The sequence below is a fragment of the Dermacentor andersoni genome, chromosome 10 (assembly GCF_023375885.2).
Source record: "Dermacentor andersoni chromosome 10, qqDerAnde1_hic_scaffold, whole genome shotgun sequence".
Taxonomy (NCBI): domain Eukaryota; kingdom Metazoa; phylum Arthropoda; class Arachnida; order Ixodida; family Ixodidae; genus Dermacentor; species Dermacentor andersoni.
The window spans coordinates 99,918,190-99,941,086 of record NC_092823.1 but is presented as its reverse complement, the minus strand read 5'-3'; the positions used below and the strand labels follow the sequence as shown (position 1 = coordinate 99,941,086).

The window sequence follows — 22,897 nt, the reverse complement described above, 5'->3', positions numbered from 1 at the left end:
GACCGAGCTCCGCAAGTGTGTTTGCATGCTTGCTTTTCGTTCGCACTGTCGAGCTACGCATTGTGATCCTCCACGCTGTGCGTTTGTTCTTTCGCCTTCGAAATATCTGTCGCCGTCTGTGCATTGAATTTCGAAAACGCACAAAACGGTGACACTGCGCTTTTATGGAGGGCAAGTAGTCGGTAAAACCAAGCTTGAAAATATGGTTCGAAAGTGTGCGCTTGCCTGCACTTGTCTGGTCTCGTTCGTTATACTAACTCACGCCTTCTTAAATCAAATGCGCGTGAGCAACCGTCCATGTGAGTACACTCATTTAATATTCTTGCTGGAAGATAAGAATTTATGGCATTGAGAGTCTCGCAATTTTTATCAGCCCATTCATGAAAGCAGAATAAATAAGCTACCGCCTCGTCACAATCTTTGTCACTCTAAATAGGGGCCTTGTCGCCGCCGGTCAGACCTAAGTAAGCATTCGTTTAGGGACAATTCGTAAACCTGACGACTGATTACGTGGAAGTGAGGTGCACTGCAAGATGTTACGACCAGGGTGTAGAACCGAAACAATTCACGGTTCGGTTCGGTTTCGGGTCCAACGCGCCCCGATTTCGTTCCTGATCAGTAGCATGTCGGAGAATCAAAAATTTATAGAGGTTCGCGAACCGGTTCGCTACACGGAACCGATTCGCAAACCGGTTCGGCGAAGGCGATTTTATCTTGCCCCATGGGAATATGCTGCATAGTACTATAGACTTGTCGGGAAGCGCAAATTTCACTAAGAGGAGGTAGGATTTGCGAATGAAATACACAGGTTCGGAGAAATTTTTATGTACATAATTAACATAAGCAAATAATGAGCGAGAACCCCTGCATCAGCGTATGGTGGGCGTTGCTTGCACACTTGTTACTTTGACAACAGCAGAGACAATTAATTTTCGTTTTGCTTCCGGTTTTCACTGCAGGACTGATGGCAGGCGAATTGTGGCATGTGATATATGCTGTCAGAGACAGCACGAATTCAGATCGCATATATAAAAACAACTTCAAACTTCCAATTGTTAGCAATGAAGGAAGCCAGCATTTGAGATATCGCTTAGTTTGCTGTTTCTTTAGAAGGAGGTGAGGACATTGATTCCGTCAACGATGAATAAGGAGGGTTTGTGCTGAACAATATGCCGTTCTTTTCTCGTCACGTTTGCTCGTAATCTTGCGCTTGCAAAGGGAGGACAGAAATCGAAAACAGAGGTCGGGAAAATAGACGCTATACACTCAAGCTAGCTCACAAATTATATTCTTTGCTCAGAGCTCATTCGGATGCCTAATACCCAAAATTCTATTCAGCCGGGCTAACTGGGACTCACCAGAGTTCCACTCAGCCAGGTCACTCGGATTCAGATTCACCAAAGTTCCACTCAGCTGGGGTCACTCGGACTCAGCGTCACCAAAATTCTACTCAGGCAGGCTCACTCGTACTCACAGTTCTGCCCAGCCGTGCTCACGCAGACTCAGCTACTACATTCATACTCAGGCAGGTGTGCTTGGCCAACAGACCCTCACAAACTCACACTTTCTAGTGAATTAAGCACATCGCCGTTCAAAAGATCTTTACACGAGGCTAATAAATCGCACATGCAAAGGGATTGAAAACGCTAAACATTTAGGAAAAAGGTATGCACAAATGGTTGTTGCGGTGGTGGTGCAGCAGCAGACGAGGTTACCCTGGCATGCTTAGGCAGAAATTGTTCTGCTTTGGCATCTCGTATGCTTGAGCATTAAGGCAACTTACTTATTATTTCCTATACATCACAATGACTTGTAAGTAACAAATATGCATGACGCGCGATTTTTTTGATGCTGGAAGTATTTCACCTAAGCATAAATGAAATGGGCCAGAGGGCTCTTTCTCACATATGGAAAATTTTATTTGCATATTTCAGCATAGATGCAGGCATTGCGCGCGTGCGTGCTTGCGTGTTTTTTGGTAGTTCACGATAGAACAGCGTTCTTTCTTTTTCCGGCACCGTGCGGCACGAAGGCTTGCCTCGTTAACAAAAGTGGGCGCTGCTAAAATTGTGCACACGAGAAACTTGACATAAGGTAATGCCACTTTTGACTACAATTCATGATTGCACCGCAGAAAGCCCAGCTCATCGTTTCGTTTTTATTTTATTTCTTTATTTTTGTGAGTGGGAAGACATTCTGCTAGGTGCCGACACTTTCGTTCTGATCGTCCTGATCATGTCCTCAAGTCCTGATCGCTCAATGCAATCGATTGTAGTTTTGGCTATAACACTACGCAGCGCAATTGTAGGTGAGCAGTTCCTACAGTGGCGTTGGTGACAGCCATATTTACTCTCAAGCGCGCTGAACGAAAACGCCAAACACGGAGGAAGGAAAACTACTAGTAGGGAGACTCACGTGACCATCTTTAAGCACTGTCATGAAAATATAAAGGAAAGGCTCTAGGCAAATAGGCCGTCACCAATCGCTGCGCAAGAGGTGATTTCTAGCCGCTCAGCACGCGCAAGGTACGCGCGAGAGAAGAGCGGACAGCGAGCATAACGAGGGTCGCTTGTGACGCACGCGCCACTAGGAGCCACCACGTACTGCACAATACGTCTTTAAAAGATCTGGCAACCATGGAGGGCCTACTACCCAACAGTGACCACGCGGATAAGCCCCAGAGAGAAAGCGGTGGCGCGACGTCAGTGGAGGCTGGCTTGCCTAGGCCAGCTGCTTCGAGCCAAGCTCGCTCCTAGCTTTTTTTTCTGTCCTCTAAGGCCCGAAAGTGTAGGCACGAAAGCTACATCGCCGACGTCCAGTCGAACTACGATTCGCGAGAGCGCTGCTTGAAAATCCAGCTCACTTTGTCGTTCTAGAACTTTTCCCTGGACACTGAGCGCTTGAAAAGCTCTGCCGCTCCGCAGAAGCCACAGAAGTACAACTCATTATGGAAATGGCACCAGCGTAGATGTGTGGCACGACCAGCAAGCGAGCTGCGCTGTGACGTCACTCGTCAGTCGCGCTGAACGATAGCCAACGCCGCTTCCGCACGACCCCTCCCCTGTTTTGTGCAGACAAATCAAGGGAGGGGTCGCGCGAACGCTCGACGGAAAGGGTAACTGGGCCTGCCAAGCTCGAGAAAGTCGGAGACGTCGACATCGCACGATCCTCGCAACACCGCAGCCAACAGCGCCGTAACGTCTCAATTTGTGTGACCCTGGTCGAAAGGACGAAAGTGAAGGCTTACACAGCACACACACCATTCGCATGAAGCCTTCGTCCACTTCCCATTGAAACCTTGGCTCCAGCCTACTGCGGAGGCGCTACTCGTAGGTAAACGCGAAGCAGGGAGATTCGGCTGGGGAAATGGGCGGAGGACGTCGTGACTATAGGCATGGCCTGGACGCCACAACCTGCATCCTGAGGCCGCCTACAACGCTGCTTTTTTAATTTTCGTTACCTTTGGCCTTCCCATCAATAAACGTTTTTCACTAACAACATACGTGGAGGTGGGATAGAAGTGTGGCGCCATGAGGGCCTACTTCGCGGCGTCTACTCGCGTTGTCAGAGCTGTGACAAGAACAGTGGCGAAGCTGGTGGCGCGGACTGCCGGATGGAACAGGGGAGGTTGCAGGTGCCGCAAAGAGCCGGACGACAACTCGAACAATGGCGGCCTCCCCCCCCCCCCCCTTGCTTGACCTTATCTATTTTATTTTTTGCCCTCTTGCGAATATATTTTCTCCTTAGGGCTCGCTAGAACTTAGCCTCACCAAATTATCCGGCCTCACTGGGACTCACTCATGAAAATTACACTCGGTCGGGCATCATTTAGACTTATCAAAATTCGACTCAGCGAGGCTCACTCAAACTAAAGCTCACGAGCCGGTGTGAGTCTGGGTGAGTCGAATCACGACGCAGTGTGCCGACCTATGGTCAAAATCACGTGCATTATACCACCCACAAATAATTTCTATAACTCGAAGACTATTGCAGTCTGCTTCGCTAACAAATGTGCGTTGAACCATGGCACGTAACAAAGGCATATCTAGCGCACAGTTTACCGCCGCGATCGCCACTCACTGAGAAGTTGGCGGCATTCATTAGCGACCGCAGAGTTATGCTTACAATAAATCATGAAGCCAAACTCGTTGATATGCCTTCTCGAGTACACAGTCTTTTCCGCGCGAACATATTTCACAACCTTCGGTGTCTACGCAACTGCTGGCGCATGCTAAAAAAATATTATCGGAGTAAAAAGTTCGAGACGTTGATGTGAAATCGCATTCAGCAGTCGACATTATGGCAGCTGCCGATGTGCTCGCCCGCTTCACGCGTGTATTCAAACTGACGTAAAACATCGGAACCATTTTCTGTCTCTTAAGATTCGCTGTCGCACGTAAGCTGGAAAAGCAATACATTCATAAGACGTTGTCGTAACATTCATAAAAAGTGGTTCATCTAGCTTGCACGTGATACAGCGAGCACAAGAAAATGCGTTCATGGGACATGTTTGTAATTCTCTTCTGAACAGCGTCCATTTCTCTGTAGGTTGCGACTGCCAATTAAGAAATGGAAGTTATCCTAGGGGTATGTACTTTGATTTTTCTTATATTTCTTCGTACACACCAGATACCCAGATTTCGCTTCTTTTCTCTGTGAGAGAAAACATTGACAATAAAATATTTCAGGCACGTGCGTGCCTTTACAAAGACATGCACAATTGCAACGAAGTGCCACAAACGTCATCACTGACCCTGTGTCTTTCCCAGAACTTCCTTAATCTTTGTGGCTTAAAAAGACCGAATGACCTAGTTCTTTCTTTTTTCTTGTCTTGTTTATTAGTTTCACACTTATAATGCGGTGCATCGTAGATCAATTGTTCGGTTCTATTCGTTGGGCTGAGCGTCAGCACCCGCTACATGTGTGCACAGAGCGAGGTAAAAGAACATGTCGCCTTAAAAATTCGTTCACTAAATGCAAATTCAGCTGTGAAAAGCCTAGCGACTGACCGAACCGTGACAAACCACGCAAAATGTCCGTACTTCTGGTTTAGAGAAATCCACAAAATGACCCAGCAGGCATTCTGATGCTGGGAAAATGTTGTAGCTCCCAGAAATGTCTCGTTTTAACCCCGAAGCTCTTAAATTTGCGTTGTTTTTATTGGCGACACACTTCGAGAAGAGAATTTTACATTCCGCTGAGGTAGACAGGCTGCCCGTTTAAGTGAAGTAAAGCTTGGAGAAGTTATTATTATTATTATTATTATTATTATTATTATTATTATTATTATTATTATTATTATTATTATTATTATTATTATTATTATATCTGTGTTATTCCACAGGACAACACTTATCTAATACCCGCCGTGGTTGCTCAGTGGCTATGGTGTTAGGCTGCTGAGCACGAGGTCGCGGGATCGAATCCCGGCCACGGCGGCCGCATTTCGATGGGGGCGAAATGCGAAAACACCCGTGTACTTAGATTTAGGTGCACGTTAAAGAACCCCAGGTGGTCGAAATTTCCGGAGTCCTCCACTACGGCGTGCCTCATAATCAGAAAGTGGTTTTGGCACGTAAAACCGCATAATTTGACAACACTTATCTAATGGACAGAATGGAACATGAACGGCACAGATTAGCAACAGCCACCGAAAGAAGCACTACGCCAGTTTATTTTTATGCCTATGAGGCGAGAAAAAGGAAATGAAGTTAGTGCGGGAAGAGGAAGCAAGGAACAAGATGACGAGTCCCCGAGGCTCAAGACAAAACAAGAAAACCGGAAAATGTGGCAGTAGAAAAGGGGAGAAATCTCCGCAGGTTTGACTAAATACAAGACCACGGGAAAACTAAATACAAAAATGAGTTTCCGTCACTAACAAAGCAAAAAAAATTCGGTACAGTTGTAGGTGTTTACTCACGGCCGAACACCGTGACGTACGTTGACGAAGCGACATACATTGCGCAAAGAATCCGGGATATTCCAAAATGAGAATTTAAAATGTCTCTCGAAGAAAAACAATGAGAAACATTCGGAAATCAACGCTGTCACACGTTGTATACTGCATATGTTTTGAAAACACATTGACCTTTTCATCGTAAACGTATGAAAGGGGATGGAAGAGTAACGATATTTTCATTTTTTACACAGGATCAATGGTAGATACTACCCCCACGTGCACCTCGACACACGTACTAGACTTTCATTTCTCTCACTTAAACACGCAGAGTCCTTGCGTGACGCTCTTTCTCCACGCTGCATTGCTTTCCTTTGAGCCTCTGCCACTCTCTTAGTTGGGACGCTGGCGATGAACGTCTCTGTATTTAGTTATCTCTATTGCAAATTCCTTTTTTAATATACCAAGGACATGGTCCCGTTTCCGTTTATTTATTTGTTTATAAATACTGCAGTATGAACTGATGAACACAAAAGTGTGTGTTGCCCAAAGTAACACAGTCAGTCAGCATACTTACGTTGAAGTTCCGAATGGATTCCACAATACAAGGAGAAAAAAAACGTCACAATCCGTGAAACCCAGACCAGCGGCTTGTGCACCAGCACTTACGCCCACATTGAACTGAGTGTGCACCAGTTAATACAGAAAGCATGATGACCACGCCATCTTACCTCACCTTTTACTTGACCCTTGGGACTTTTTAACCTCAAGGCTGGAGCAAGAGCCTAAATGTAGGCGCTTTGAAGCCGCGAGGAAGATAAGGAAAACAACAGGAGTACTGAGGGTCGTCAGTTTCCATGAGTTATGGACAGTGGTTCAAAACTAACAAAACGGCGGGAAAGGTCGATTGAATTTCGCGCAGAGTGAATTAAAGGTGAATAATGTTTCTAGATGTTCCAAGAAACATACGAAGTAAATAAGCACAATTCTAGGCACGTTTATGTCCCCTCTCACAAATTTGTGCGAAATAACTTTATTAAAGCAGAAAGAAATAGAATCATTGTGGACTCACACATAAAATACATTCTTAGGTGCGTGTTTCCCAAACTAAGGCTCATCAAGCATCAAACAGCCTGGCTCACTTGGACCAAAACTAACCAGATTTCTGAACCAGCCAGGGTCCGTAAAGATACCGAATCACCAAATTTGACTGAACTCAGCTTACCCAAATAAACGAAATTGACAACTCCGTAAGACCAAGCAGTTATTTTCACACCTCACAGACTCACAGACCAACGCATGCAGAAACTTGTTGGCAAGGGACTCACTTCAACTCGAGGGCACCCACTCTCTTGGCTAACATTTCCTCTCTGATGCTCTCCACAGCTGCCAATACTGCAGTTCTTATGAAATCCTTTTTCAACGATATTGCTTTTGCAGAAACATTGGTCTTGCACGTTTTTTTTTTTCCAGAAGTCAGAACTTTCTTTTGCGCCATAACCAGCTCGCTAAAGCTTGTGGTGCGTGGCCTTCCAAAGAAGAGTGGTGAAGCAAGAAATTTAGTTTCTCATTACAGCTTTTGTGTGGCCTGCGATACGCGTAGTACACCGCCGTTATGAGCCATAATGCAGTCTTCATCTTGATTTTACAGTCTTGTCACATCGGAGCAACGCTTATCCTGGAGCCGTGCAAATGGCACAAGCATAACGATTGACATGCGCGTGATGTGGAACGTTGACCGGCTAAGGTGGTGATCCTTAATCTGCACGCCATAGAGCGTGTTGTTGTTGCCAATCGAACGTGCGAATCACAGCCGCTTGGCTATAAGTGTGAAATACCGTCGCTGTCCTCAGCTTCACCGTGCTAACTATGGCAGTACGGTGGAACCACCTAACGCAATCCAGTTCGTGGAAACAAAAAAATTTCGGTACAACCCATCTCACGTTGAATGCCTACGTTAATGCGATCAGCGTAGAAACAATGTAGCGACACGCTGTGTTTGCCAACCCCGAAATGCGTATTCTGCCAGGTCTTCTTCTCACACTTGCTTCTGCACACGCTGCGTCATGTACTGGCCCCGCCGCGAAGTCCCTGAATGGTGCGGGTTCAATTCTGCCGAGAACCACAGAAATTTTAAAGAATCTCTTTGTGTGACGGAAAAATGGCCCATACGGTGTGCCACATAGCCAGTTACTCGAGTTGGAGTCAAATAAGTTAATTTAAGAGCGGCACATCCCTTGTATCACATACCCACATACCAAGTTGGCGACAAAGAGGTTCATTGAAGAGTGGCACACAAAAAGTATCACATGCCCGGTGCTCCGAGTTGGCACCAAAGAGGTTCACTAAAATTCGGCGGATGCCCAGAGCCACATACCCTGTGACTGTGTGATTGGTTTCAAGCCCTGTTTCCTCAGCACAGCAGCCCAATGCGCGACCCATTAGACCATCGACTACCTAACCAGCGAACCAAGTTCGTGGGTAACAGTTAGAGGTACAGATAAACATACATCGACAGACAGACAGACAGACAGACAGGCAGACAGACAGACCCATGTATGTTCGTGAAATAACCTAACAGTCCTAATCGCAACAAAACTTGGGCAATATCGTTACAGGAGAACGAAGAACCCTATGTGCAAAAGAGAATAAAGCAGAGGAATGCATCTAAGAATGACTGTCGACGGTAATACGTTTAACATTTAATCGATATAATGATGCAGCATATTACTACCGTCGAAACGACTGATGTTTGAGGCGTGTTATGCAACGGGTTTCCTCTTTTGCGCTTTCCTGACATCACTCGGCGCCATATAGTAAATTTATTTATTATAGTGTTTGATACATTATTATAAATATGTTAAGGATGCACTAATCGACCGACGGAAAACCGTGGCGGGCTGCGCAAATTAATCTGGCTTTAGAACTACTTATTGTACGCCTATTAAAGGGACACTGAAGGCAAATATATCACGTTAAATTGATAGATTAGTGCTCGAGAATCTCTAAGGCATCAATGTTATCCCGAAAAGAGCTTTAATAATCGAGAAACTGAGGTATATGCAGGACACGATTAGAGACTCCCCCGGGACATTCAAGCACTTGCCCGATGACGAAACAACTTCTCAGTTAAATTCTGTTACTAGCACTGAGTCACTCATTGCAAAAAAAAGCATAAGTGTATTGTATTATGAGACGAAAGAAAATGCTACTTCTCCAGTTCTGCTGCATTTTTAGAAAAAAAAATTGAAATTACCCTTGACAACGATGGGGGTGGTCAAAAGGTTTCGTTTTCGCTCGACTCCGCAACGCCCCCGCTTTCGCCTTTCAGTAGTTTCGTTATCGCTCAGTGCTGCGTTGGTTTTACTGGCTCGCGAAACTCGCACTAACGGCAAGCAGCAGAGAATTCAACTGCCACTTGACCAAAAAGCAGCTGCAGTGGTGGTGAATCCACCGCTCTGTCCTGGCTCGGTACCGTCGTCTGGCGGGCGCCGTTTTACTCACCGACGGCAGCAAAAGGTGTAATGGCGTAATGCAACGTTACCCCTCCCCCCGGTTGAGTGGCGGGAGACTTGAATTTCGAAAAGCTATTCGTACCCTTCGGATGCAATTTTCTCTTAAGCTGAGTATTTTCTTGACATGAAACAATCGTTGCGATGTTTCTGGAATGGTATTTAAACAGTCCATATCAACTAAGTATTCGCCTTTAGCGTCCCTTTAAGCAATATCAGTGCAGTTACCGATATTTCACTTCTGCTGCCCTTTAGTTGGAGCACTATTCCCAGCGAGAGGTCAATAATGCATCGGCCAGTCCTCTCACAGGGAGCCGTGCTCTTATGCACCAGTGAATAACTTCGTCATGCGGCCGAATTAAGACGCTTTTCGTTCGCAAGTGCTCATGGTAATGATTTGGTTGCCTTTTATAACGATATACCCAGCATCAGGATTGGCGGAAATGACCTATTGTGACCAATTCAAGCGTAAAAGCTTTCGGTGAATGCGAACCCGGATTTGCTTCCTCTCTACAATTCATGTCGCCCGTTCACCTTGCTCGTGCGCGTTTGTGCCATGCGCTCTGTATTAGGATGCTGTTTCTGAGATACAAGCACTTCAGCTGTCTGTAAGATTACTTCCTTCCTCCGTGTTGCGCTGTCTGAACGTAACTTTTATCTGGTGGTTCACGTAGTCTGACCACTGTAGCTTGACTACGGAGAGTTTTTGCTTAGCGTCTAGTGTACCAAGTTTGTAAGTCTCAATTTTTTTTGTAAGAGAACAAAATAATTACACTGAGAACAACGTAGACTTTGCCGAATCGCAGTAATGCAGAAATTTGACCTCGTTGGAATGAATGCGCACTTGAAATGAGTGCAGAAAAACAACCTCGACACAATGGAAAAGACAGGACGAGCACTCTGTAATGACTCACGATAATTAGGAGCAAAACAGAAAATTAGTTCACCACCTGGAGGTGCATGCCATTAGGACACATCAATGAATGAATCAGCAAGCCACTGTCTCACGATATAAAAAAACAAGGGTCAGATGCAAAATTGTCATGCGGTGATCGTACAAGTGGCAAGTCGCTGTAATCATAAATGTCGGGCCCTATGAACGTCGGACACTATACTACCGCTTCATATAGAGCACTGCAGGGGCCGTTTTTCAAGGCCTGGACCCGGCCATAACCCGAAGGTGTCATGCATTAGACAACCAGAGCCCAGCCCGGTGATGTCAAACCTTGCCGGTACAGGGCCCGAACCCGAATGATCCAAGCCCAGCCCGGCCCGGTCGGGCCCCTCTCAGGTCGGTTGGGTTCCACCCATGAGGTGTAGGAAGCGAGATCGAGCTCTCGGTTATTTTGAAAATACCGCGATCAACGGGCCCCGAGCGGTCATCAACGTGAGTTCAAGCTGCATCAAGCGAAATTCAACCTGCGTTTGCCGGCTGGTCCGTAACTATGAGAAAAACAAACATTTCATTTCACAAGAAGTACGGAATGCTGGCTGAGTTGGTGTTTCATAATTAGGAAGAACAGCGTGAAAAAGAAGAAGCGACGAGAAACACGAAGACACGAGCGCATTTCACTACTGGCCAAACACGCAATCATTGTTATTCTATTACACCATATCAGAGCAAACAGTGGACAGACGGAAAAATAAGGAGAGGTCAGGCTGGCAACCACATACGCCGCCGATAATTAACCAATGCTTGCTTACTATAATCAGAAGCAGGATGTAGAAAAAGAAGTTGAAGGTTAGTTGCAAGATTTCACTGCAAAAAAAAAAGGAAAGCAAATCCTTTAGATCACCATGCTCTTGAGGTCGCGGGTTTAGAACGGTCCGCGACGGCTACGTCTTGAGGGGGGGTGCAGAACGCAAGAACGCTCTTCCACTTAGGTTTAGGTGCACGATATCGGTCTCCATAGGAGGCGAAAGCAATTCCGGAGTCCCCCGTGGAAGCATGCCTCCCACTCATGTCGTCGTTTTCGCAAGCTTATGGGATTTACTTTGCAAGTTTGTTGCCGGCGTAATGCTAATTTGATGAAAATGGACTTGGCAAACACAGTTTCTGGAATTAGCCGTCAAGTGTCCACAAGGAGCTGTTACCTTGAATGAGGCAGCATATTCTTTTGTCTGCTCTCTGGTCTGCTCAAGGCCCCAAAGGGCCTTGGTCCAGAGAGCCATTACAACGGCTTCGACCAATGGGATCCCGGACTAAGGAAGCCGCCTAGTACAGGTATGCAAGTCGCCACTAGCGGGCCCGCACCTCTCCCTATTGCGAAATAAAAGCTTTTCAACACCACTACCACCCCGGAGGGTCTGCGGCAATTAGGAAGAGGGTGCAACGACTGCTGATTACCTTCTGCGAGAAACAAGGCTATTCGACTCCTGGTGACACACATAGTGACATTCAAATAAGGCTTAGCCGGCACAGTTGCCAGCTAAGTTATGGCAGGCTAGCCCCGCCTGCTGCAACACCGCCACCACCTGGTTTACTCATTGAGGCATCGTCCTATTTGCCCAATATAAGCACGTCCTCAATGCGATACACGACACCTTGTAAGCACTGCAGCGTATATTGTCTTGTAGTTCTAGTTCCACATTTTTCCTTCCTCGTGAACAATTGCGTGGCCACCATGACCAATGCATTTTTGCAGCTTACGACAGAGCCTTCAAGCCTTGTCGCCTAGCAACGTGTTTAAAACAGTGACACACGTCGTTAGTATATGGAATCATGGTAGGTGGCTTTCTTCCCTCGTCTGCTTTTATCGAAGTCCTGATGTCGATCGTGTTTTTTTTTTTTTTTGCATATCATACACATGTGCTTCAAGATAACTCAATGAGGAGAGAGCGGGGTCATAGACAGTGAACATACGGATGGCCTTCGGAACATCTAGAAGAATTTCGACTGTATTGATGAAAAAGATGCCAAGGACGCGAAAACAAATGGAATGGCACTTCTGGACGGTGAAAACTTAGAAAGCATCTGAAGGAAGATCAAAGAAACTCAGGTACCACGCCTTAGGATGTACTTCTCGATTGAGACAAACGAGCAAAGTGTGCCATTTCGAGCAATTATTTCTGAAACACGTGCTTCGAAAGCACATCTTTTGGCCTTCTTTCCAAAGCACCTGTCGGAAGTTTACGTTGGTGTCCTGTTTAAAGTTAAGTATTGTGAGGCAATAGCTCACTCAGTATGCGACGGAAGACCCTGGATTGCTTAAGTATTCTTCGTTGACATCGAAGCCATGTATTATCCGATTCCGCAAGCTAGCTTGATGCCAGTTTGGCAAGGAAACTGTGAAAGAAACATTTTGTGCCTTTCCTAAACAAAGCCGTGCTCTCAATAAACGCCTTTTTTGAGTCTGCTTGAAGAGCATTGGAAGCCCACATTTGCATCGCATGACGGGAAACTGTACGTTCAAAAAGCGATGTTTTGTAATGGCTTTTATGAGGCTGCGTAACTTCGGGATATTTTTAGCAGACTGCGGGCAAGCTCTTCAAAGATCGCTGTAAACAAGGCAGGCGTAACCAATTGCAGATATGCCGACGACTTGTTTGTTCAGTACAACACCAATGTAATTTCATCAACATGCCAGGCCAAGTATTCCATCTTGACCAACATCAGACAGCGCTGCCCTGAAGTCGTTTTCATTATTGAGATCACGAAGAAAATCTCCATTTTTGCGACTTATTGCTGCAACTTGTACCATGGCACGCATCCTGGAAACAAGAGCCTCGTTCTAGGATAAGTTCCCTTCCTAAGGCTTCAAACCACTTAGCGGCCGTGAAGCGATCTGCTACTTTTACGATTTTAATGCTAACCCTACAAAGATCACGTCACCATGAACTATTAGGCAGTCCCAAAAGACAAGCATGAATGCTGAGCGCCACAGGTTACCGCCCAGAAAATCTAACTTCCGTTTACGAGACGATGTTTCAAAAACGCAAAACAAGAACCCCCGCCATATTTCGACAAATGGAGACGACGCCATAAAGCTGGCTGCCGATGTTCCATATTTTCGCGGCGCGCATAGCAGTCTTAGATAGATTACTAGCAGAGAGGGCTGAAGACTGCCTTAAGCTCGAGACAAACAATGCAACAACGCTGACAACGAAATCAAAATCTGCAAATACAACCAAAGGGCAAAATACGCGCAGTGCTAACAATAATTCATGTAGCGCATCCCCCATCATGCGTCGGTGCGTATATGGGGTAAACAGGACCTTGCTTGAATGAGTCGACCAGAGAACAAGCTGCTGCACTCAAGACAACAACATCCTATCAACACCTGGTGGCTCTTTGTAGAAACTCTGAGGGACGAGCCCTTTCTCATCATGCGACTGTTTTTAAATAAAAACAGTAGTATGCAAAAACGCAAAAGTACTGAAAGGCATTCAGATACCTAAGGAGAGCAGCACGTGTGTCAGCCCTGCATCTGTATCCCTCACAACTACAGATATGGCACATCTTTCCACAAGGTGACATGTGATCGCGTATCGGCTTCCTTTACGTAGCTAATATGAGGCTCCAACAATGCGTATCTTTTCTACGTTTCTGCGCGTTCACAGCCCTATACAGGCTGTCCCAGCTAACGTTAGCCACGCTGTTCAATAAAAAAGTTATTACGAAAACATGGCGCAAGAAACAATTGTCGACAAATAAAATTAAGAAAGCATGGTGAAAGAAACAACTGCAATGCAAACTGTGTGAGGTCGACAGACCTTTGAAGACAGAACAGCGTAGGTCCTTTAATTGTATCTTGCACCGTGTTTTTTTTTAATCTTTATTTCCGTTGAACAGCTTGGCTAACGTTGGCTGGGACAAACACTTTGTAACTTGCATGCGCGAAAGTAAACGTCTACTGCTAGTACTGCAGCGACCTTTTCTGTCTCCTGCTTAGTCCTGTTATTTTCAGTTCGGACGTTCGAACATGTCTTATCTATGAACCAACTAGCTCAGTTGAAAACTATTCTAAACGTTGATTACACTTCACTGTACAATGAGCCATGCAGAAATTGGTGAAACGCGTGACCCTCAGATCAGATGTCGAAGGTCAACAAGGTTGCTCGGCGCAACCGTATTGCTTGGCACGTTGAAAGCTTTTCGGTTCATTACTTAGTCCAATAGAGAGTGCGTCCTTAGTTCCTTTTCGGGCTCATAGAAATCGATCAATTTCATCGATAATGTTTCCCCACATTGTTAAGCAATTTCCCTTAAAATTCTTCTCGTGTCAACGCAATGCACCGCCTCAAAAGATGATTGAACTTAAACTATTTGCCAGGTTTCACAACTTTTCGCAGGTTTGAGGCTCCTTAAAACTACATTTTGAGTGGAAGTATTGTGAAAACTAACCTCCAATGATCCTAGTACTTCCTCAGTAAAACGAAGCCCAGTTTATACTTTGGTGGACCAGGTTACATGATTTTAAATGACGGCTGTAGTAAAGAAACAAAAGCTTCTGTCGCATTGCCTAATTTTCTGAACCGACGTCTCGGCTGTTTCCACGATGATTCAAACAACGGTGGATGCTGCTTAGTACGTTTTATTTTGATATTTTGTTCCCTAAAATCAACTGCAACATTTTAACTCACATTTTAAACACCATCTGTGCAAGTGCTCTTATTCATTACTGTACAATATTGCAGAAGAGGCAACATTCCTGTACAATAATTTACAGAATTATAACACAGTTCGTGGAGGCTCCAGTGCCAGTTGAACGCCCTCTACACCAGTTGGCTTGCACAGACTAGCTAATCAAACTCAATATAACCGTCGCTTCGAGAGCCTAAAGAATGCAGACAACGCCCCCTGCATAGGAACCTACTAGTTTTCACCTTTGCGAAGCTACTGGTTTTCCGCATAGCATGGGTATCACTATGACTTGTACTGATGCCAATAAATCTGCATAACATTTCTTTTCTTGTGGTCACACTGTAGAAGTTGGTAACTATTGGCCAGGCGAATATCTTGTATAGTTCATATTTTTTTGCTATGAGTACTTTCAATAAACGAGGCGAATTATTACTTTCAACATTATTTCCTGAGGTGCTTCTTTAATGTTTCACTAAATGTTATCAAAATCTTTCGGGGCAATTCTCACTGATGTACATCCTATAAGAAAACCGTTGCGACTAGTACGTCTTGAAATAATACCATTAAACGTAATAGCACCGAAAATTAGCCCATTTCGAGCGATAAGGAAAGCGTTTCCACGTGTATTAACAGTTCTGCTCATTAGCGTCACTACACAACATCTAATTTTCGCATACCTTAAAAATATGGAACCTATATTGTGAATGTTAAAAGCTTGTAAAAAACTGTCTACATGTCATAACCTTTCGAGCAATGCAGATGGTATAATGAAAAATGTGATGGGTAGCTATTACGTTTTTCGGCAACGGTAAGAACTACAAGGAAATTTCCAATTGGAGGGTGCCGTAAGCGATCACGGAAAAAACTAAGGCAATAACTAAAAGGTTTTTTTCATTAGCGCGAATCTTTGATTCGTCACTTGCTACATGCCAGTACATCTGTGGTGGTGTCCTAAAGTGATCTGAGACCCACTAAACCGGTCTCAAAAAGTCTAAAGGTGAACCTTTAGACTTTTTAGCGGGCGACTCAAGCTTTCAAGCTCCTAAATTACAGCTGATAAGCTAAATAAATGCCACTGTCAGTTGATGTACTAACAAAACGTTACTTCACAAAATTCAGAATAATCATGTAAGCGTCGTATTCATATCGGGACAGACTCCGCGGCGACAACGAACCAGAACTCACGAGATCACGATATTTGGCGGTTACTGCCTGTCGTTTTCTTCTCCGCGTGTGTACTCTCTTCATTTATATTTTTTCAGATATAAAAGAAATGTAAGGTGTCCTCCTCAGCCAGATATCAACGATAATGTGTTTTCCTACGCAGACTGCCTCTGCCCGTGGGACTTGCACTTTGGAGACGTGATGGAGAACATGTATCACTACGACCAGCTAACGCGAACGTGTGTCATGCCAGCCAGGGAGCTGAACTGCAACGCATTTGATTCACAAGCCACTTGCGAGCAGAAGTGCAACATGACCATGCACTCACCGCGGTTAAAGCGCAAGAGCCGTAGAAGAACGAAATCGATCTAGCCATTGAATCAACACCATTTCTCACGGGGCCCAACAAATACCTCGAGCCTATCTGACTTTCATGAGGGCTGTCTGTTGAGCTGGTTGACCTTACATTATAGTTATGGTCCATAAGCGCAATTTATTAATGGGTACAAACAACAAAGCGGAGAAGAACAGGCGCCCGTACTTCTACAATTTGATTCCACTGATTTGATTCATTACACATTCCGACTTTCATGCGGATTTGACTGAATATGTGTGCCAAATATAGCCTGATGTTAGAAATGCTTCTCAATGAAAACGGTGCCGAAACCATTTTTTTTTCAGTCAGCAGCGAAATCTTGTGTCCTTCCCCTGCTACTAGTAATCACAACGCCAACCCAGTGCTTACGTAGTGGTTAAAGCCAGCAAGGTAGTGATCTCACACCAGCTCGAGGAGAATACCATAACCTATCCTCCTGACCTTCATTCATTTTGCTACTTTTGTGGATTTCTTTTTGAGATGAAGAGCACGAATATCGACTACGCTGACTCAGTCCGAGCTCTGTGTCTCCCTGCAGATATGTACCACATCTTGCATATCTATTAAAGCGAAGGCGTTCATGCGATTAGATGAACTCGAAAACTTTGTGTGCTTGTTTCCTCGTTGTCCTAGGAGAGCTGTGTTAATCATGGAGTTTATATTTACAGTGTAGGTGAGAAAATCTAACGGGATACACAGGAAATTTCTCAACAGTGTAGATTATTTAGGGGTTAAATTAAAATCACTAAACACTCGTTTTTTTGCCTTCCAGGGAGCATTAGATAAAATACTTACAAATTTTACCCACTCTCCTGACAGAGCGAAACGTGGTAGCAATTTCATATTTGCAGTGTATAGGATTGTGAGTGATGTAAACCGAAATGTTAAAGTGTGTAGGGTAATTAGACTTTTTGTATAAGATTACTTGTAGAAGCGCTTCGGAGGTTTAGAAGCGTGTATTACGAACTGCGAAGAAATTTTGTATAAAGCTGTGAAAATACAACCTGCCCAATGTTAACGTTCTGAGTTTCTTACGCGTCATGTGTAGCAAAGGCTTCAATAAGATAATTTCATTACAGCCCTTGCAAAGAATCCTTAAGCAAGTTACCGAGGGCCTTGCATGACCGTTGTGACTTTTATTTGTCAGTAGGCTCAAAATACGCAGCGTCACACCGAGGCACACATGTGCAAAACAAGTGCATGCATTAATCATTTGTAACCATTTGTGTTTCTTGACAAAATAAAATATAACGATTACTTTTTTATTCAGTAACCCTTACTTAATTCAATTACCTTGTTCAGTAACCACTTACATGTTTTCAGTTGTATTTCTTTAGAAAGAAAACAAGCTATCACAGGGCACGCAGCCTTCAGCCCATAAACCTGACGGGAACAAGTTTCCAAAGGGTCGAAAATATGTGAATGCCTCCATGGGCTATCCCCATCCCAAAATCAGCCTCCTGCAACTACATCTCTACCACCTGAGCGTGGCAGGATCGCAGACTACCACACGCCTCTTGGAATACGGCCGTCAGAGCTTTTCGCTTATAATGAATTTCTGTCTCTCCCCCCCCCCCCCCTGGGAGTGCTTTTTTGACACCCTTCATAGGGGGTAGGAGCTGTTGCTAAATTCTTCTTCGCCCAGTTGACCAACAACGAGATCAATGGCAAACTTGGATAGCCAGAGTTTAAAAGCAGCATGAAGTATCTGTGACTCTAAGGGCCCGACATAGCGATTATCTTCCCTATTCTCTGTGTATTTTTTTTAAATAATAGGGGAAGAAGAATCGACTGGACCAAATGGCCCACACTTGTATTCCTCATTGTTGAAAGACACACTTAACCGAGCTATTCACGCGCACCGTTGCTGCTCTCGCCGCGCAGTGGCGACGTCCTTCGCATTACTAACGAAGACAAGCCGCCTTGGCGAAACGCTGACTGCACGTTGAGGCTTTGATTTTACGACCAATATTGGTCCCCTTACATGAAATAGGATCCAACCGAAACAGTTTGAAGCCGATAAGCTTTTGACCTGGTGCGAAAACTTAAGAACAAGCAGGCGAAACTCCACTGCAAGCCCGTGGAATAAGACGATGCCTTTCTTAGGGAATCAACTCTTATTGGTACGATTGCCTGCATTCCGCTCACGCGTCTGCCTCAGAAGTCGCGTGCAGACACAATACACTGCTTATCCTTTCCACTGAAATTACTGCACACAAAAAAAAACACTGCCTGCATGTCCAAATTGTCAAACTCGTGTTCTGAACGCTGATAGTTTCTCGTGGCTCTTGCGCATCCTTTCAAATCAGTGTTCGAAGGGAAATAGAGGTTTCTACCGGTTTGAGATCCGATCTAACGCAGTTGCTGTGGAGCAACTGCATAAAAGTTTTTTTAACTGCCGCTAGGACACTTCGGCACACTCATAAATGTATTTTTCAGCAGAGAGCTACCCCACCTGTAACCCGAGTGTTGACACCCGCTATACTGGGTGCTGTCAAATGTTTCACTGTAAGGAAAAGGTAACCTTGTATTACTTCTTTCTGTCTGGACCAGCCACACATTAGGCTGCGTTTGGAAGAGGCCGCCAAACTCTCTTTCGGCGGAGTCCTGAGACTGTTTGAGCTCTATAAAATGTGTTTAGCTAATTAATTACACAAGAATCATGCAGACTCTGTTGTAGGGTAGTTACGCTTATAATGCCGATACTTCGTCTTTTTTTCTTTTGATTTTTAGTTGTTGTGAAGCAGCGCGGAGCAATAGTTACACAGGAACATTTTCCGAGAGAACGTGCATGGTGCTAGATGGAAAATTCAGGTGCCTGCAAATCGGTGTTCTTCAGGTGCCTGCAAATCGGTGTTCTCAAGCCAGTTATTATGGGCACTGTAGGCACAAACGAATAATTACTCCCACATGGCACTCTTCAAAATAAGCACGGGTTTGAGCTCAAAAGGACCTTTATTTGGAAAATGAATTACTAAAGGTCAGAATTTCCAAAAGTTAAAAGGTTGTATCAGCAGGTTACATAGATAAAGCATACACGTGTCTTTTGCAATTTGGGTTGCTGTATATGCCAACAATTTTGATATACACACGCGCTATGTATGTACCGGTATGGAGAAAAGCTTTCGAAATTTATGGGGTGATAACCTCTGTTCGGCTGTCATTCGACATCGCCAACAATCACTGAAATTCCCTGAATCCAAATTTTTATTTCAAGAAAGATGCATTTGCAAAAGACATTGATTAATGCAAGTGGATATGTTAAATGACGCATACGACAGTCGCCGTAGCAGTTTATGAAAGCTTGGTGATTACTGGAGCAAAATAATTTTTATGGCTAATGTAGAGGGTGTGAGCATTATGCAGTAGCAGCCACCCAAACCGCAAAGATCCTTGATTGAAGTATCACAGGACCACTGCTGAAGCAGTGACGTAACTAATGTAGCTGATTGCGTTAACTTTAGCCCAGAGTGTGAAATCCCTTTCCAACACAAACAGATCGTGGAAAATAGTCAAAATATTTAAAATAATTGTTGCCGAGCGTATCAAGTGACATACCAAAGGGATCAAGATGACTATTGTCAAAAGGCATAGTGAGTAAAAAATGAATAGCTTTACAATGGCAAGGCAGCTTAGCGACAAAAAGTGAAACAATATATTACTTTATTGTTGTTCTCATCTAGAATTGTGAAATGTATCAATAAGAAGAAAATATGATATTGTGAAATTCATATTTAAAACAGCGACAAAAAATACGGACAAGGGAGGACACAGGACGAGCGCTGTCCTGTGTCGTCCCTTGTCCATGTTTTTTGGCGCTGTTTTAAATATGAATGATCCGTACCAACTAGCTCGCACCCAAACCCTTCTGAGATAGTGTGAAAGTTTTATTTTACAAATAATTTGAAATCAGTGGCCAGCCAAGCAAGACATGTTTAGATCAATATATAAGGTGCACCTTGTGAATACATATGCGATGTACCATAATGCCTTCTTAAAACCGTATGTCAGATATGAAAAAAAAGTTTTATTTTCCACAGCACATTTCTCTCTTACAGTGTGTCAAATCATTTGTGATATCTAAACCCGGTTTTGTTCATAAACATTCTATTCCGCCTACGTAAATGAGGTTCTCATAACTCGACGCAGAGAGTTACATTTATGTACAACAGTGAACCAGTTCGACAGTGGCAGTCCATTTTCCTTGTATAAAGGGCTGTTTTACCTCAAGGTACTCTCTTTGGCACGTTCCCTACCCATCTGATGCACACTTTTTTTTTCTTACCTTGAATAGAGTACTAGTCTGAAACATACCTTAAACTAAAATAAAGTTATTCATCCAGTTATTTCTTCACATGACGTTCATCAGTGTACAAGAATTTCGCAATTACAAGATCAACGAAAATACAGCGGTAGCTGCATTCATGATTTCATTTAACACTGACATTTTCCTTTGCGACTCCGTGTAACACATGTAGACTTTCCGAGAGATTGCAATAACTGCAACGAAACGTGCCATATTACCGTGGGATTTTACGCACTAAAACTGCGATACATTTATTAGGTGCGCCGTAGTGGTCAGTATCGGATCAACACTGACAAGCTGGAGTTCTTTTGAACGGGAGCCCAATGCACGGTACACGGGCGTTCTTGCACTTTGCCCACGTTGAAAGGTTGATAGGAGGGCTTCTGGCTGGGCCCATCGATTTACGCAAGTTATGGTAAAACAACGCAGACGACGGGACGTGCGAGAAGCTGACAGGACAGTGACACAATTCCTCTCGCCCTCGGACTTAGCAGCGCTACGACTTGCCATAAAGTGAACACGCCGAACAAGTTTAGCGACATATGTAGCACAGCTGGCAGTGTTTTGTTACGAAAGCACAGCGCATGACAAGACGAGGGGGAATAAAAGAAACAGCACGGCAGCTGGCTCAACTGTACTTGCAGCTGCATCCTCGCAGCTTTAACAATAAAATACGCAAAGCACATAAAGAGCTTAAACACGCAAACGGAAAGGAGAGGATGTGCAAAAAGGAAGAAATGATGTGTCAAAGGGCGGATAGAAAAAGATAATGGGAGGAAGGCTTGGCCTAGTCGCCACGGGTCATCCTCTAAGAGCAGGTTAGGCAGCGGCTTTATTTGACATTCCTTAAATACAAAAATCAGTTACGTGATGTGCCGACATTTTGACGTCGCACCTTTACAATTCTCATGAAAGCTCGCACTGCGCCATGTAGCACGGCCGCAAATCCACTGCCGTAATTCTCCGTTAGGGAGTTTCATGCTCAACGGAGTACGCGGATACCCGTGTGACAGGAGTACAAGTGTCACTGTGCGTTGACCAACAAATAATGTCCCGGTTTGTTAGCATTTTAAATTTAGAGTATTCCTTTAGGTTTTTCTTTATGTTTATCCACCGCCTTTTGTCACACATCAGAAGACGTTCACACATCTTATAGGGAGTCGCTAAGTCTGAATATTTATCTTTCCATTTTACCTTCCTCTTGCGCTCTTTTAACCTAGCATTGGCGCAACAACCCATGTTTCCAGCGTATGCGATTCCAAAAGACAGGGACAGCTGTTAAACTACTATAGTGCGCCATAAAATAAAACAGTTTCTGTGCCTAACCTCGGTAGGCAGCTTCTTTCCGGGCGTGTCACACTGGGCATGACTCCGTTTGCCTGACGTTTTCGAGCTCCTTCCGAAGAACGAGCCGTACAAGTTTTTTTAAGTGATTCTCTGCCATTTTCTGGTATAAATGAGCACGCAGCTGCCGTCATGTTTTGGTGTTTACATTCTGACAGCCGCTGCCTGAGCTCGCTCTTCATATTTGTTGCCTCACCAACAAACTCCGCTACTCTAGTCAGAGAATTGCGCACGAGGCCACCAAAAATCTGTTCTTGGATGCCTCGTATCAACGGGCGCACCTTTTTCTTTTTCAGGCATCACTAGGCCAGCCCGCCGGACCCAGCTTTGCATCTTATCCGCAAAAATGGCTGCTATGCTTACGTTATGATTTCGTTCTAGGACAAAAGGGCTTCTCTGCTCCTTCCTTCATTTCTCGAGGCGTTGTAGGCGTCGCGCATCTGCTGGTGAAACTCATGCCAACCTGCGAACGAAGCATCATGGTTCAGGTACCGGACGCCTGTCGAGTCTCTATTGCTGAAATAAGCATTTGTTAACTTGCTACAATCATCCGAGTTCTTAAAGGCAGCTCCCAGGCAGTTATCACTCACATCTTCAGAAGCATCACCGTGGAAGAGTTTAGACTTGCCAGGCGCTTTGACAATCCACGCTACAGACATCGTTTGAATCTCAGTGGTTTGACTTGCCGTTGTTGATAACATTTCATCTGAGGGGC

General features: G+C 44.6%; 1 long non-coding RNA gene across 1 annotated transcript; it reads left to right on the top strand.

Annotated features, from left to right (window-relative positions):
- The first annotated feature begins 138 nt into the window (after positions 1-138).
- Positions 139-17,797, top strand: LOC126544491 (uncharacterized). The gene is made up of 3 exons (XR_007602167.2): positions 139-299; positions 4,549-4,587; positions 16,320-17,797. It is a non-coding gene; the product is annotated as an uncharacterized lncRNA (long non-coding RNA).
- The last annotated feature ends 5,100 nt before the right edge of the window (positions 17,798-22,897 follow it).